Genomic DNA, 17,750 nt, shown 5'->3' on the forward strand with positions numbered 1-17,750 from the left:
CTTCATAGGAATACCTCTATTTTACTTATGAAGATGAAACTACTGGCCTTTTAAAGTGGAAAGGCAATTGGCCTGCTTCTCTCATCAGTCAGGCAAAGCAAATCATAAGTCACTATATTGAATCAAGAACCTGTGATGACTTACATTGGTCATTACAAGTAATAATTCTATGTCAAATCCAAAAGAACTTATTTCTTTTTTAATTTTGAGGATATTTACAAGACTCAGCAGCAGCAATGCTACTGGGAAGAAAGTGGATTATTCAGGGTGATAAGGTAAATAGTCTGCTGGGATCATCTGTATCAGCTATATGAATTTAATAAAACCTCAGCTGGGACAAGAAATTTAAATTTTATCCTGTATAGGCTGGGGCCATTTTAGCTAGATGGACACCTATGTCACTTCAGTCATTGAGTGGGAATAATTTCCATGTCCTTTCATCCTTAATCCCATCCTTTAGATGACAGGACTTGAGGAAAGACATGAAGCTGAGTCAGGGGAGGTTTAGGTTGGATATCAGGAGAAGGTTCTTCATCCAGAGGGTGGTTGAGCACTGGAACAGGCTTCCCAAGGAAGTAGTCACAGGACCAAGCCTGTGTGAGTTCAAGAAGCATTTGGACAACACTCTGAGGCATATAGTGGGATTTTTTGGGGTGTCCTGCACGGGGCCAGGAGTTGGACTCTATGATCCTGATGGGTCCCTTCCAATTCAGCATATTCTATGATTCTATGATTCCCATAATAATGTCTAGAAACTCTAAGAATGCACCTATTTTTTTTCCTTAAAATAAAGACAGAGAGAAGCTACCAATCTGCGACTCCCTAATTTCCCTCTTATTTCTTGTGCTCATACATCAACTGTTCATTATGGATATAAAATTTACAACTTCTTCATGTAAGGTCACATGCATCAAGCTTTTCTCTAAAGCAGCTGACACACTATCACTGCACAGCAGATGCTAATGAAGACAAGAATAAACATTAAAAATTCAACATTTCCACTCCAATACCAAAATTAAAAAAAAAATAAGCAGATCATTAACAACAACAATTTATTTTAAAAAGTTTTTCAGACAAGCTAGTCAAGCAATTTCTTTTTTTTTCTTATTTATAGAATTTATATGAAAAATCAAGGTTGCAGTCTTTAGCAGAAAAGAAAACATCAGTTCAGTGGCCCATTAAAATACAACACTTAGAGGTGATCACTGTCTGCATATTCCATCCATTCCATTGCTAAGACTGCATTTTTGCTGAATATTAAGTGTTTGTCACAATAAGGATATTCCAGATTATAGGGTGAAAATAGCAGGGATACATTTCCAGGCATCTCCAAATCAACTAATTGTTCAAACTTATTTATAAATATTTTACTTTAATTTCCTTGGGATTCCCTAAAGATTTCCTGGAAATCTATGGTTTTAGTCAAGTAAGGGGGGGCAAGAAAATAAGACAGACATTTTCTTTCATATCTTCTCAGATTAATTTGCCTTGCATTTTCATTTTCCTGGCAAAGCTAATATAAGGCCCCAAAAAACTCTCACAAGGCCGCATACCACTGCACCTGCCTTTGGGTCTTGAAAAACCCGGGAAACACCAAGGCAGACAGTGCCGCGGTCAGCGCCCAAGTAGCTGGCAGACCCAGCCGATGTCGGCGGCACCCGGGACCGCGGGACATCACATCACATCACACTCCAGCAGTGCAGAGTGGAGTCACCCGCCGCCACCAACAGATCGCATTGCCTGGCAACGACCGCAACAACTATATCAACTACTTCTACACCATCAGCTAATGCTTGTAAGTCTGCTGGGACCAGGGGAGCCCTTCCTAGCAGTGTGTTTCCCCCTCCACCTGCTCTCTGCAAAAGCGGAGCTACAGTGACAGAGGTGGCAGAAGAGGGAGCATACAAAGCCACGGGGAGCTTCAGAACAGAGCTAGGCAGTGGCAAAAGCAGCAGGAGGGGGGTTGCTGGGACCACTACGGTACCGAACGCAAGGGTGTGAGCAGTCAGCGGCCCACCATCAAGTCCAGATCCAGCGGGACGCCCGCATCTTTCTGCATGTGGGCAGTGGTAGGGCAACCCAAAAAGTCTGGGGGCACGTCAGGGGTGTTGGCAAAGGCAATGCCACGTCTCTGTCCCCTGCACACAGCAGGGCCTGCCTGGGAAGGTGCGGTTGCCATTTTGCACGCCTGCAGAGCCCTGCAAGCTGTCCCAGAGCGGCCCAGATGCGCACCACTTCCACCGCTCCTGCAACAGCCTGAGCTCCATCTGCTGTCGACCCTCATGAACTGACACTGAAACCTGGCTGGACGGACAACCCCTTCCTCAGGGAGACTGCAGCATTTGCATAGCCTTGTGCAGAAACAGCTGAAGCCTAAGCGTATCGTTTCTGCATCTAGTCCATGGAGCTTTTCCGGTTTTATTATTCAGATAGCAATTGCTACACAATTTGGGGGGGTCAGTATTGTTGTTGTACCTGTGTTACCACTTTTTACAATACCACCTTATAACCCCCTGCATTGCTTGAATTGCCTTTTATAAATAGATGCTCCTATAATAATCCTAATTTATAAGCTATCCTTTCAAGCAGAAATTAACTGATGTGCTTTTTCAAAGTACACTCCAAGAAAAAGAAAGCATCAAAGTATTTATTTTCCTCTTCCAAAAATCTTACCATTTCAGTTATAGGATTTTGAAATCTAATTCAAGTTTTATTTTCAGTCATTTAAAATTGTGCAACTATTTTATTCAAAGATGAGAGCTGTTAACTATTTCAGTTTATCTAATAATTAACGAATCCATAGCAAATCAGCCAGACTTAACTAACTAAAGTTTAGAAGCTATACCGTTGCCCCATACTGTGGGCTTGTGAAAACTTTTGTTAAAGGAAAAAAATTGAGCTTTAATCTTACTGTTATTCTTAATAGATTTAGATCCTAACCTCTTTGCTCTGAAACTCTTTACTCTTAAAGAGCCACTGCAGCCCTGTCCTGTGCTAGAGGCTTCACGTCAGCACTCATAGGGACAAGTGTGCAGCCCCCCAGATGTTCCCATTCATAGCCCAGCCCATTTTCTAAGACAACACCAAAAGGAAACTTATTAAATACTCTATTGATACATGCATTGTATTCATACAATATTAATGGTAATATTTACCTAAATTTCATCACCTTACAGTGTTAATGCTTACACATGCAAATACAGATGATAAAACCTGATATTTGACTGAACACACTTAGTAATAATTCTAGATAATGGCAACATAACACTTAGTATAATTGACAATTTAGAATTCAAAGACACTTTTTGTTTTAAAGGTCCTAAAAAGAACATTCTACAACTAACAAAATTAAAATGCCTGATACACACAAACATCCAATCATAAGATATTATTTAATGATTATTAGTGCATATTTCTTTAATTATTCCTCAGTTGCTTATGTTGAAGAACTTTTTCCATTAATATTAATAAAGGTTTATTTTTAAAATATGTTAGGGAAAACCTTTCCCAACCAAGTTCCTGGCCCTGATCAAGCCCAGAACCTGGCTGGTAAAGGAAATATGCCATAAATCCCAGGTGTTTCTATCCTCAGAATAAAAGCAGGTCACGTTGACCAGCTGATTTGGCTTTGCAGAAGCTGAACCCCTTTCCTTTGAGATAAACATGGAAGCCTCATCTGGAAGAGGCCTTCCAAGTCCTCATTGTGAAAAGAAAGCTCCTTGACAAACCCTGGGTGATGGTAAAGCATATAAGCAGTTTTAAGTTTCACCTTGTTAATTTCATTCAAAAGTGCATATTTTGTTACTGTTATAGTTGTTAAAGAAAGGGGGAGAAGTGTGGGGTGGATGTACACCCCCCTCAAAAGTCTTAAGTGCTGTCATGTTCTCATGTTTTGCTCATGCTTTTCAATCAACTCACAGCATAACCTAGTAAGCCATCAACTTGTTGGAAGCAGATTGTCAATGGAAAGACAATCTGCCCATCACTCTACTCCAACTCCAAGAGTCAAATATTTGGAAGACATCAGTGGTAGAAATATGTGTGTTTTTAACTGAAATAATTTTAATTGTTTATTGTTTTAGTGTTAAGTTGTAACTTTGTAACTTCTAAGCATTTAAATTGTAACATACTAGCCTGAAGGTTAGTGGTTTCGCCTAACAGCTCCTAAACATAGATGCTACAATTCCAGTGATACAAAAGATACATCACCGGCTGAGAAAAAGTAGGCTTGTCAAGTTGAGTGGAAAGTCTTATTCAAACTAGATTTATTATCTATATCATCATATTATCTTTGTCTGCAAGGCGCCTGCAGAGAAAGACAAAAAACAATTTGCATTTCTTAATAAAACTAAAAGGAGGAATTGTCACATCACAGCTAGTCTATAGCTGGGCAAATAATTTGGCCATAAATAAGAAACTCAGTTCAGCTAGCTGTCCTGGTTTAGGACAAATTTGGGAGGAAACCTTTGAATGAGGTCCTTCTAGAAAAAAAGAAAAAAAATTGGAGAGAAGTGGAAAAAAGAAAACTCTTTATTCAACAGGCAACACACCTCCCAGCACAACAATCAACAATATCAAACAGCAAAACCTCTCGCCGTTCCGAAGAGATGACAGATTTAGAAGAGTTCTTTCCGTGGGCTGCCCGGCTCACTCAGTCTGTTCTCAGTCCCTCCTGTGCTGGGGAATGCTGCGGCCCAGGACAGGCCCGGCAGGCCACAGGTGTGAGCTCCTGGTGCTTTTCTGGGTTTTCAGTCCAGAGCAGGTTCAAACAGTTCCAGGAAAACAGAAAAAGGGAAAAAAACCCAACAAAACAAAACAATCCGGGGGGCTTCTTTGCCTCAGCTAGCCAGAAAACTAACCAAGAGCAAAGGAGAGCTCTCTCTTTCTGTCTACCGCAGACAGCACAGTCCGAGTGCAGGAATGTGGGGGAGCCAGTGCAGTCTCTGATAACAAATTCTGCACTTCTTCCTCCCACTTCACTCCTGGAACCAGTCTTAAAGTTGCAGAATTTAATATTCAACACCAACAGAATAGACGATTTGGGGATATAGGCATCATACAGTCGCCCCAAGACTTTAGCCTAATTTGATAAACAGGTCCCTGGGTGAACAAGGATAGGTTGGATTCAAACCTACACAGGGACCCTCAGTCAATCTCATTCAGCTCTAAATGCAGATGTATCATTGGCCAGGGAGCTGAGTGGTGTTAAGACCTTAACCAATCACATGTGTAAGCCCGGGAAATTCAAACCCCCTTTAAAAAGTGTTGACCATAATAAAGTCAGTGGTGTTTGTTGAGGACACTCGGTGAGTTTGTGTCGTCTCTGTCTGCAACCAACGACCCCTAACGTAATAGGCTAGAGGCACCAGTGGTGGGGTGTGGAGCATTCCCTCTTCTGTGCCACTGCAGGGCTGGAATACAGGCCTGGGGAAGGTGGCGTATGTGGAGCAGGGCATTGCCTCACCAGGGCAAGGCCCAACCTGCCCCTTCCACACACACATGCACCCGAATGTTTCAAGCCAGCAATCCTTCCAGTCTCTCATAGCTAACAAATTAAAGTCAGAAATCATATGTGAATCACTCTATGAAACATGCAAACAGTCAGGAAAAGCAGGCATCAAGAATCCTTCTGACATTTGGTTTGCACAACCCTGGGGAAGTAGCCAGAAAGAGACTACAGCAACCCATACTACAACTCAACAAAGACTTAATCCACTAAAACCAGTGAATTGACACCTCTTAAAAAGTCTGAAATGAAAATTGCGGTTATTTAAGGGATTACATATGGATTTGGGTTTAGTGGTATGTTGGCCTCCGTAATCTGGTAGTGCAGGATGAATGTCATTAGCAAAATTAGTAGTCAGATACAAAGATTTACTTAATAATTGCAAAGAAGCATTTTGACATGATTAGTTGCCTTGCATGACCTGTGTCATTCAACATCCCATCAGTTAGATTCAATTAGAAAGAACACTAAAAATAATCTAGTTCCAATCTGTCTGCCATGGGCAGGGACACTAGAACAGGTTGCTCCAGGCCCCATCCAACCTGGCCTTGAACATCTCCAGGGGTGAGACATTGTCACAATCCGCTGTTAATACAGGCGGGGGTCGTGATGGTTCATTTTGATCTCAGGGGTGCAATAGACAACAACAACGGACAAAATCAGTTTGCTCACAGCAAAATGCACTTTATTGAGTGTCAACAACTCAGTTTTGGGATAGAGAGAGAGTTAAAGGAAACAAAGGAAAGAGAGAGAGAGAGAGAGAAAGGGGAGGAATGGGGAATAGCTAGCAACAGACGAGACAGTTGTCCTCATGGTCTGGCCAATAGACTCCAGCGTCCTCGTGGTCCCAGCCAATAGACGTGTCTTCTGTGGGGAGATCTCAAAAGCTTCTCCCGAGGGTTGCTTTTTTAGCCCTTTTCCAAAGTGAGTGGCTTCTGGCCAAGAGGTGGGAAGATTTATGGACTATTGTGAGGGTTGCTCCAAGAAACACGTGTACAGAACTTGCCACTCCAGCTAGTGCCTGCTTGAGAGCAGTGTACCATGAAGCACAGGGAGCACCTGCAAACAGTCCCTTGGCAAGCATCCACCTCGACCAGACCAGAACTCCTGTCCAGAAGCGGATGGGGGGTCCTCTGGGTCTTAGCCTCTATCTGGTTGTGAGGGATATGAGGGAAAAAATTCCGGATAGACTCTTACAGGCATCCACAGCTTCTCTGGGCAGCCTGTGCCAGTGCCTCACCACCCTCACAATAATGAATTTTTTCCTAATAGCAAATCTAAACCTAATCTCTTTCAGCTTAATGCCATTCTTCCTTGCCCTATCATTACATACCCTTGTCAAAAGTCTTGTATCCCCTTTAGGTATTAGAAGGCCTCAATAAGTTTTCCCCAGAGTTTAATAAGTTTTCCCTTATCAGAAAATGTTTTAACTGGCATTTTCTACTGTATTTTGGCTTTTCTTGTTACAGCCACGTGTACCTAATTAAAAAAAACCCAAAACATTAATAAACAGATAATTAAAAGTGATGTATTTGCAATTATACAAAGTGATTTGAATATGTCAAAACCTTAGCAGAATCTGCTTCCTATCTTGGGTAAAGGTAAGATTAAATATACTATGTTCAGAGATGTTCTGCATCCCTGGCCTTTAATATTTCTGCGAAGTATCATGGAACAGAACTGTAGTGAGAATGCTGTTTTCTGTCATTTGGACTTACAGATTAAAAAAAAGAAATTAATCTCCTTGCAATTTTATTCTCTATTTTCACTGAATTCAATAAAAGTGTAGTCCTTCCTTTCTGTAGCCAAGTCTGTGACCCCCCCAAATAAGTCCCACCACACTAATATACTAACCTCTTGATATTTTGCTCTTAGATATCCTCAGTAACATTATATTGAGCACTTGTTAGGCACACTTCAATGAGACTAATGGAGTATGAAGGAAATAGATAGCTTGTGAGTCTAACTTCAGCTATAGGAAAGACACAGGTATCACCAGTAAGAGAAGACAATACAAACCATCTGGAAATATCTTAAAGGCAATCAAAGGGAACTCAGAAAGGATCCCAGCTGAAAAATGTACTAAAACTGTTTAACATTGTTTTCAAATCATTATGGGCAAGAAACCACTAATGAAAACTGCCTACATTTCAGGAAAGCACACACTACAAGATTTACACATTGAAGAACTGAAATGCAAATACAGAAATATACTGAATAGACTAGAGAAGACATTAGAGATGAAGGTGGGGAAAAGAAACAATGTATAAATATAATCTAGAAGAAACCTTCGAGTTGGGTTCTGTGAAATTTGTTCTTGAAGACTGATTTTCTGATCAGATATTCCTACACTTTTTAGTATTTCTAGACTCTCTCTGATACAACCAAATATATCATTAAGTATTTAAAAACTTGTTTTTTATATCTGATACAGTTGTGGGTTTTGTACAAAGCAGTATCTATTATAAATGCTTGGAAAACTAGATAGCTATCTATCAATAAATGGAAACGGTTCAGGTTACAGACAGTGGAAAGTTTTGGCTGTAAAAATCAGAAATATCTAGAGTGTGCTTTGTCAGGTTAATTGTTATTACTGCTTTGCTTGCTTGTCAGTATCTTGGATATGTAGGGTAAATAACCTGGGGTGCCAATACAACGTCAGAATAAGTTTCCACAAGGCTACTGAATCATAAGTCTGGATTCTAATATTCACCAGCTGTTGGTGTTAGTCTCTGTGGATATCTGGTTTAGAAACTGAGTCTAAATGTATTGTCCCTCTTCCCTCAAATTTAATGGGTGGAAAAGAAAACAGACTGTCGTTTCTTTCTCTCTTATTTTTGCTTTGTTAGTATCATAAAGGATGAGTTATTAGGTAAACAGTTCTGAGACACTCTGACTTCTCCAGACTGCTATTTCTTCTCTTTTTTTTAGTATTTAGTTATTTTGCTTAATTTGCACAGGTTAAAATGGAAATCACTTCTTGCATTGTGAAGGGATAGAAAAATCTTTCCAAGGTGCTCCCTGAAAACTCAAATAAACAGTAAAGGCTATTTGTAAAAGGCACTCTTGGCTTTCTTCTTATCTATTACTGTGGTTTACAGTGTATTAGGCTAAAGATTATTGCAACTATTTACTAAGGCAGCTATCACCTTTGACTCTAATAGCCCCTGATTTAAAGCACATCACATCAATTGCTTTCTATTATCTGATGCTTTATATTTGTGGAGAAGGTAATGGAGATGACTAACCCAGCAATTTTTCTGTATATATTGTGCTACATCCATTTTTTTCTCTCATGGTTTCTTGATGGTAAAAACAAATGCCTTCATGAAAATATAAGCAAAGATTCCAACACTGAAAAAGAGCTATGCTGTTTAAAGTGTGTTTGGAACCTCTCACCAGTGTCTAGTCAGACACCATTTCTGGGCTTATTTTTAACAAGAATACAGCTAATTTTGGTTAACAGAGATCCTCAATTCACCCTAAATTATTAAAAGGCCAAATTAACTTGGTGTTGCAGCTGGTACTGGAGGTCAGTCTGACCCCGGGTGCCACAGACATCCCTGATAGTAAACTCCCACAAGGAACAGCCTGTCCAGGGGTCCCAGGCAGTCTCACCTCCATGGTACCAATGCAAGCAAGGCCTGGGCTTCAGGCGATCAGCTCTTTTAGTGATTTCAGGTCTTAGTGATTACAGCTCAGCTTGCAAGGTACCTCGGCCAACTCAGGGACAAGAGACGGGAAGAGCTGTGTGGCGGTTCCACAGAATCCTTTATTGGCAGCTTCTGTGAAGGGGATCCAGTAACAGCTTCATTCCACTGAACTGGGCAGAAGCAGGGGTTTTTATAGGGAAGATATGGCTTGACAGAAAGGCCAATCATTTAGGGCCAAGGAAATATGACCAATAGTCTTACAAGGAGATAAAATGGGGTCTCGGGGTGGGAAAAGGGTCTCCTGGCCCAGTCACCATGACTAAGCAATTCTTATCTAGGGAATAGCTCACCAGGGAGGCCTTGTGGAGGGCCCTGCACCATCCACAACTTGGTTCTGATTGTGATTATCTGTCTGAAAATGCTAGCTTAAATCTAGCCTTGTTTAATAACAATGAATGAATGGAAGATAAATGTTGAATATAGCACTGCCTCTTGGAGATACTTTGATCAATGGAGAATTTGGTGATTTTTATCTGATGAAGACTTGGGCTGAGACCAGACAATTATAAGAAAATAACTACTTGAAAGTTAATATATTTTCCTTTTCCCCTGCTCTGTGCTCTGACTACAGTACAAGGGACCTGCGAAAAATGCTCTAAGGCATATGTTATAAAATATGTGCAAAATATATGGTTGTTAATTGTTTCTATAGGTTGCAACATATTTCTTTTCCTGGGCCCACATCAGCATATCTCTATGTCTGTGAGGATGGGAGAACCTGGGAATGTTAATTCTATCCCTGTCACTAGTTTTTGCCATATCTTTTGACCAGGGGATCTCTGTTAGGTTGTCAATTTTCCTGTGGGCTCCAAATGTCAACATATGAAACTTCTGATTTGCAATTTTAAAAAATTATATTAATAGAAAACCAAATATGCCCTTATAAGCTAGATTTTCAGTAAAATCAGTTATGTCCCTGGATATTTACAGATATAGTGATCTCTCTCTAAGCTCATGTGTCTACAAAACCACTTCAGGGGCATTCAGGCAAAGGAAGACAGGTGCCATGAGACCCCAAGGTTTCATATTGCCAGAAAGCTTCTTCCGTGGAGATTCTCCCACCTATGATTAATGGAAAGATGAGCATCCAATCTACAATTGCAGCAGGACACAGTACAAGGAGATCTCACCTGATGAACGTAAGTGTGGGACACATATTGAGAAAGTAAGAAAATTACAGCCTGAAAAATATTCCAGGCTGGAGCTTTTCAGCTCTGTTCCCAGCCGATAAGCTGGGCCAGCTCAAGGCTAGGGAGAATTTCTCCCAGGGTGATAATTTGGTCAAAATAAAAAGGAATTAATAAAAAGATAGAACACCTGTTGTGGTGTGTGACCAGGCCCTGGGAATGGGGTGTCTTCTCTCTGAACCAATCACCTTTTCTCTACTCTTGGAGTTGCGAGTCATGCTATAAAACCAAGTGTGTTTCTGAATAAACTTGGCTCTTTCTTCCTGTCATGAAAGATGACCATGTAGCTGTGCATCTTATTTCTGCCGCACTTAAAGGGTTAAAGCCCCTTTCCACGGCAACACATAAGGAATTTTTTTTTTAAAGCATGGCTTTAATTTTTTTTTACACACCATATCCCCTGTGCTCCGAATTTTTGTGTAGCTGTGTTTAAGAGACAGCTGCTTACAATTTATTGCAGAAAGTTTAGAAATGCCTCTTCAGGCCAGTCTGTATTACACAAACTGCAAATTGGCCAGGATGCAGAGTGAGTCCCCTGTTGGATCTCAGAGGGGTAAATCCTGCTTATGTCACACCAGTGATAGTATTGCTCAAGAGAACTGATTGCACTTTTACTCATCACACAGAGTATTATCTACTAAACAGATCTTCATACTGCAGTTTTTCAGGATTCTATACTCTGCATCTTACACAGCACTGCTGTGTTGAGCTCTTAGGCTTATTGTCAATAGAAATCTCAGAGCTCCTGTAACACTGTTGAAATCCCTTCCTGGAAACAGCCCATACTGTTACTTATCCGTGAACTAACTTCTAGACTTTTAGCATTGTCTTATAATTTCAGACTCTCTTTGCATATTCAATAATAATTTTATCCCTTCTGAAATAATTAAGTCCTTATTATCCACATGATGTTTTCAGAAATTAACTTTGGAAGTAAATAGCCTTTGTATCTGCATTTTTGCAGTTCTATCTCAACAGCTATAGTGTTAGATCATTATAATGTAAACATTTCTCTAAATTTCCATGTGTCCACTTTTAGACACTTTAAGGACACTGTCTACATTCGCCACAGGAACAAAAATAAAAAATAATCTGAATACCCCCTATTGTATTTAAAAAATAATAATATAATCAAATATCACAGACAAGTCCCCAAAGCAGAAGACTGAAAGCAGAAGACTTCTGATAGTAGACTTCTTGGTTTAATTGACATGAAAAAAAAATGAGGTTCTTTAATAGGTTTCCTCCTTCAAGTCTTGCTCAGCCCAAAAGTCAACACAGACTCCTTTGCTTACAAGCATCAGTAGGTGTGTGCAGTTAACTTGCTGCACCTGCAATGTATTACACTGTCCTAAAATGTTCTACTTTCCTATAGGACAATCTTTTATATCCTAGTGCAATTTCCAGCTGGCAGGTGATATTCCTGTGGAAGACTTTTCCTCCCAGTAAACGCTGTCATGGTAAAATCCAACCCCAGCAATGTAGTTAAAGGAAATTGAAAGGAAAAGGCACTTCCCAAGGGTGACTCAACCCATCCAGCGACAGATGTGCAAGGTGGGATAGATCACCTTTGGAGGTATCTTAATCTCTTTGCCAATTAGAAATTAGACTACACACCAGACTTTTATGTGCATAAAGTTTGTTGGGATAAATCTTACTCTAAATGTTTGATTTCTGTGACAGGCAATTCCAGTAACAATAACTATCAATCAGTTTGCCTGAGATAGAGATACATTGGAAAGCAGATATTTTTGTTCACTGTATTATGTAGAAAGGAAGATAGGAACACGGTCAGATTGAACTTTACATTATGATAAACTTACAGAAAGAAAGACAGGGTATTCAAACTCATAAGCAAAATTAAGGAACAAAGACACAGCTTGAATCTCTAGGATGTGTCCAAAGTGTAATATTATTGATAGACAAAGGGATTGAGTGCACCCTCAGCAAGTTTGCAGATGATACCAAGCTCAGTGGTGCAATTGGCACTCCTGAAGGATGGGATGCCAGCCAGAAGGACACGGACAAGCTTGAGAAGTAGGCCCATGGGAACATCATGATGTATAACAAGCCCAAATGTAAGGTGCTGCATCTGGGTGGGGCAACCCTCAGTATCAATACAGGCTTGGGGATGAATGGATCAAGAGCAGCCCTGCTGAGAAGGACTTAGTGGTGCTGGTAGATGAGAGGCTGTACATAACCTGACAATGTGCACTGACAGCCCAGAAAACCAATCATATCCTGGGCTGCATCAAAAGGTAGTGTGGCCAGCAGATTGAAGGATTCTGCCTGTCTACTTTACTCTCATGAGACCCCACTGGGAGTACTGCATCCAGCTCTAGGGTCCTCAGAACATGAAGGACATAGATTTGTTGGAGTGAGTCCAGAGGAGACCACGAAGATAATTAGAGGTATGGAACAGTTCTCCTATGAGGAAAGGCTGAGAATTGGGATTGTTCAGCCTGGAGAAGAGAAGACTGGGGAAAACTTATTGAGGCCTTTTAGTACCTGAAGGGAGCTTACAAGAAAGATGGAGAGGGACTTTTGACAAGGGTACCTAGTGATAGGGCAAGGAAGAATGTCGTTAAACTGAGAGCAGGTTTAGATTTGCTATTAGGAAAAAATTGATTACTGTGAGGGTGGTGAGGCACTGGCACAGGCTGCCCAGAGATGCTGTGGACTCCACATCCTTGGAAGTGTCCAGGCCAGGTTGGATGGGGCTTGGAGCAATCTATTCTAGTGGAAGATGGCAGTGCCCATGACAGACAGATTGGAACTAGATGATCTATAAGGCCCTTTTCAACCCAAACGATTCAATGATTCTATGATCAGAGTGATGTAGCTGGCCATGAGTATTTGTGGGAATTGAACCAAGTGAGATAGGAGACATAAACCCGAGAGCCTGGGAAACTGGGCACTGAGAAGATGCTAATTAGATCATTCCAAAGTAAATCTTATTCCTAGCCCTGATTCTCTGTTGGTTCGAGACCTTTGACATTGTCCTGGTTTAGGGCAGATTTTGGGGAAAAGCCTCCGGAAGGAGCCCACAGAAAGAAAACCCCCACAAATCCTCCCCCCCACCACCAGAGAGGAGTGGAAAAAAACCTGTTTATTTAACAAGCAAAACACTCCCCAGCACAAAAAACAAACAACACCAGCTGACAAAAAAACTCTTTTACCGTTCTGAAGGGATGACAAACTCAGAAAGTCTCTCCGGCGAGTGGTCGCCCAGTTATGTCTCTGGCGCTAGGGAATGACTGCTGCAGGTGATAGAATGTAGACTCCCGGTGTTTCTTGGGGTTTCCCAGGTCCCCGTCCGGAACAGGTTCAGATGGTATCCAGGAGGGGGGGGGGGGGGGGGGGTGGGAAAAAACAGTCCAGGGAAAAAGTTGGACTGCCTAGTTGAACTAACTAATAAGCAAAAGCAAGGGCAAAGGAAAGGAAAGAAAAAGAGGCAGAAACAAGCAAGCAAGCAAGCAAGCAGGCAAGCAGGCAAGCCAAACCAGCCAGCCTCTCCTAAACACAGACCATGGGGGAGGTGAGCCGGCTGATAACAAGACAAAACAAAGCTTCACTTTCAGAGTCAGTCCTGAAAGCACAGGACAAAATACCAAGCATAAACAGAATACACGATTGGAGATACAAACACCATAACGTCACCCTAGGACAGACATATAAGGTCAAGTCCTTGTCCTGCGTTCGGGATTGGACCTTTCCCCTCAGATGTTCCCTGTGTATTGTGAACCCAACCCCTCCCCCGCATCTATGGTCACTGCCTGCCTTTGGAACAACATCGCTTTCGGATACTGCTTCTCAGACCATGTGGATTAAAGGATATCTCTGACATACCGTCGTGTTTATTATTATTATAGCCACGCTATTACCCAGTTAAGCTGGTAAGGTTGTCGCAAGGGGAAATCCCCTGGACGCAACAAGTATTTACAGTACATCCCCAAATGCCAGCATCCGACCATTTTGAACAGCCTAGTCAAGATCCAGTAGAATGCTTTATCTGTCAGTTTAATTTTACTGATCAATCAGGAGCTTTTTAAAAATATGTTTTTAATATCCCTCCAAGGCATTGTAAATCATGAAAAAATAAAGGAGAAATTTCAACTCAAAACCAAGGACAGACTGTAACAAAATAATTGCAATGAATTTTCCTGCATACAAAGAACAAAAATTAATACTGAGTGAATTTTGTTGGGGTAAAATACCTGACATTACGAATAATGAGTAAATGCTAACTGCTGCCTTGTTCTAGTTTTACCCATAAAGTATTTAGATGTTAATCCATATATATAGGATCAATAGCAGACAGTGTTTCATTCCCTGAGAATATTTTCAGGCAAAATGGGTTCCATTTTCAATACTGTTATAACTCACTAGGTGTATTGAAAATGGTAGGTTCCATGACCCCTGTAGTGTCCTGTGGTCTGGTCCCTCTCCCCTCTGGCCATGCTTAGTTGGCCGAGATCCAATTTCTTCCCACCCCCTTACAGACCCTAGAAAAGACCTATGCCCCCTGACCTCTCCCTCTTTTCGCTCCCGGAGGACCACAAGAAATAAACCTTAGATTCTCCCCAGGGGGGAAAGAGCCTCTTTTGTTGTCTTTTATTCACGTCCATGTAGTGGATCCCAGAGGCTTCATCCTAACATCTGAGCTAGTCGGGAACTAGGATGAAGTCTCAGGGACCGCTACACTGTTAGAAATTTCCAAAACTACCTACTTGATGATAAACAAAGAAATCTCCCCCCCCCAACCCTCTCTGGCATTTCTCTTCACCCAAGACTTGATGCTGAAAGACTATTCAGTACAAGTTAAAAAAGGAATTTAGTTTTCATGTTAAAGCATCAAATTTGTTTTGCTTATTTTTTTGTCCTTTGTTCAGACAAAAGATGGAGATGTTTGCTGTCTACTGTTTATATAGCCCTATCTTAGTTTAAGACAATTTTATGGGATGGAGACTTTGAAATAAATACCTCCTCTTAGTTTTAACCTCCTCTATCAATAAGGAGAGGCAAAGGTGAAGAGATATAAGTGAAAAAATAACAGTTTACCAAAATAAAACAGCAACAACCAAGAAAACAGGAATAACAAAGGTGCTGAGTCACTGGCCCCCTGGGAACAACAAAAACAAGATGGCGTCCACCTGAGTAGCCCACATGAACCAGAGGACAAAGACAAGATAGCAGAGAAGCCCTTCAGGCTCAACCTCCTTCACTGGAACAAAAATAAATGGGAAGGCAGGGGCTTTTGGAATACTTCTGATAGCGGACATGGGGTGCCGGCATTGCCTGGAGCAGCTCTGGGCATGAGGTGTCAGTTTCCCTGCTCCCTCTCTTTGATAGAAGTGGTGTGTGTGTGAGGTCAGTCCTACCGCTTGCTGTCTCCTCCTGACACCTGCTCAACTTCCTTTTGGCTTGATTGGACTCAGTTGGTGTTGGTGCCTCTGTCTCAGGTCACTGACCGGTTTGGAGGAGGGGGCGAAACAGTCCCGCTGGACACTGAGAAATGCAGCCTTGGCCCCGCCAGTCCTGGCTGCAGTTGCAGAGCTGTCACTTTAGTCTCATGTCTTGGGAGAGGCTCTGATGCCTCTCCTCAGACCCCTTGTCCTGCAGAAGCATCCTGGAAGGCTCAAAATTGGGAAAGCACCCACAGGTTGTGCACTGCTGGAGTCTGCTGATCCCTTTACTTGAGTGAGCCAGACAAAATGTGTAGTGGTCCCTGAGACGTCACCCTAGTTCCCGACTTGCTCAGATGTTAGGATGAAGCCTCTGGGATCCACTATGTGGACATGAATAAAATATAACAAAAGAGGCTCTTTCCCCACTGGGGAGAATCTGAGGTTTATTTCTTGTGGGCTTCCAGAAGCCAAAAGAGGGCAAGGTCAGGGGGCATAGGTCTTTTCTAGGGTCTGTAAGGGGGTGGGAAGAAATTGGATCTCAGCCAACTAAGCATGGCCAGAGGGGAGAGGGACCAGACCACAGGACACTACAGGGGTCATGGAACCTACCATTTTCAATACATCTAGTGAGTTACAACAAAAATGGACCCATTTCCAGTTGCGGTCATAGCTTTTTCCCTGCCGAAACCATGCCTGTGGCTTAGATGTGAATTGTATTTGAATAGACAGTGCTGAAAACTCCACCCCCTTGTCTCTGTATCCAAGACATTCTCCATTCCTTATTCAACACCATTTGGCTCATGCCCAGATGTTCATACTTTTCAACTGTATACATATACACATATAAATAACTATAATAGAATAAAGGTATTATTTCAGTGATCACTGACTGCTCCTCCAAGATGTTTGTTGAGTTCATTTTGATACCTCTAAGTTTTAAGTTTTCTGTTCTGCTTGGATGTGCTTTTCCATTGTGCTTGGGTGATGAAGACAAAACAATCCGATTCCACCTAGGGGCTCAAGGACAGTATCTTTAAACTTCAAGCCCTAAGCATAAACGACGTGAAAAGAGGAGGGCAGACACACAAGCAAGCAAGGAGGATGGAACTTCCCTATTTGAGACTATTAATTGGACAGTTGACTCCTGCATGCAAATGGACTGAAACCTATAAAGGTGTGAGAACTCGTGACCAATCCCTCCTTTCCTTCCATCTTGGAGCCATCCGGGCACTGGCCACGACTGTGGCACTTGAATTGCTGGGGTGTGGCTTTTGTAGGCCTTTCGTGGGCCTCACAATAAATAGCCATTTTGTTCTCCTTAACTCTGTGTGTAGCCTCTGTTCCAGCTCCCCGAGGCATCAATTTGAGTCCATCACTGGTGTGATTTGAGCAGTCCATATTCATTGCCCAAGATATTTTATGACATACAGTGGCAGCATCATTTAACAACCAATATTACATATAAAATTCATCATTATAGACAGTTCTCACCAAAAGTCAAATCTCGCAGAGGTACGCAATGTTTCCCCATCCCTCTGCATTACCTACTGTACTGGTTTGAAAGCAAAACCAGTGAGAGACTCCAAGTCAGTAATACAATTTAATAGGAAAAAAAAGAGAAAAAAAATACATGCAATAATACAAAAGAAAACCACTGACAGAGTCAGAATACAACCTGACACCCTGTCAGTCAGGGTGTTGGTAGCAGTCCGATTAAATGCAGGTTGCAGTCCTCCTGGATGACAGATATGATTCAGTTGAAGCAGTGGTCCTGTAGAAGGTGCAGTTTTCCTCCGAAGATCCAGCAATGATGTGGAAAAAGGTCCGACTTTCCTCTGGGATCCAGTGGAAAGGACTGCCTTCGCGTCCCAAAGCCCATTTTTTTTATCTAGGTAGGAAAGGCTTGGCTCCTGCCCCTGGCTGGAGCATCTCCCAA

At 41.8% G+C, this 17,750-nt stretch overlaps 1 long non-coding RNA gene across 4 annotated transcripts in view; it reads left to right on the forward strand.

Moving 5' to 3' along the window:
* Positions 1-17,750, forward strand: part of LOC148220319 (uncharacterized) — a 41,341-nt gene that overhangs the window by 9,502 nt on the left and 14,089 nt on the right. For 2 of the 4 annotated variants that reach the window (XR_015799104.1, XR_015799105.1), the window contains one exon: positions 1,514-8,753. The exons of the other annotated variants lie outside the window; for them this stretch is intronic. This is a non-coding gene — a long non-coding RNA (uncharacterized LOC148220319). Of the gene's footprint in view, positions 1-1,513; positions 8,754-17,750 lie in introns of those variants that run through there. 4 annotated transcript variants of the gene reach the window in all.

The sequence above is a fragment of the Sturnus vulgaris genome, chromosome W (assembly GCF_052056855.1).
Source record: "Sturnus vulgaris isolate bStuVul1 chromosome W, bStuVul1.hap1, whole genome shotgun sequence".
NCBI lineage: Eukaryota > Metazoa > Chordata > Aves > Passeriformes > Sturnidae > Sturnus > Sturnus vulgaris.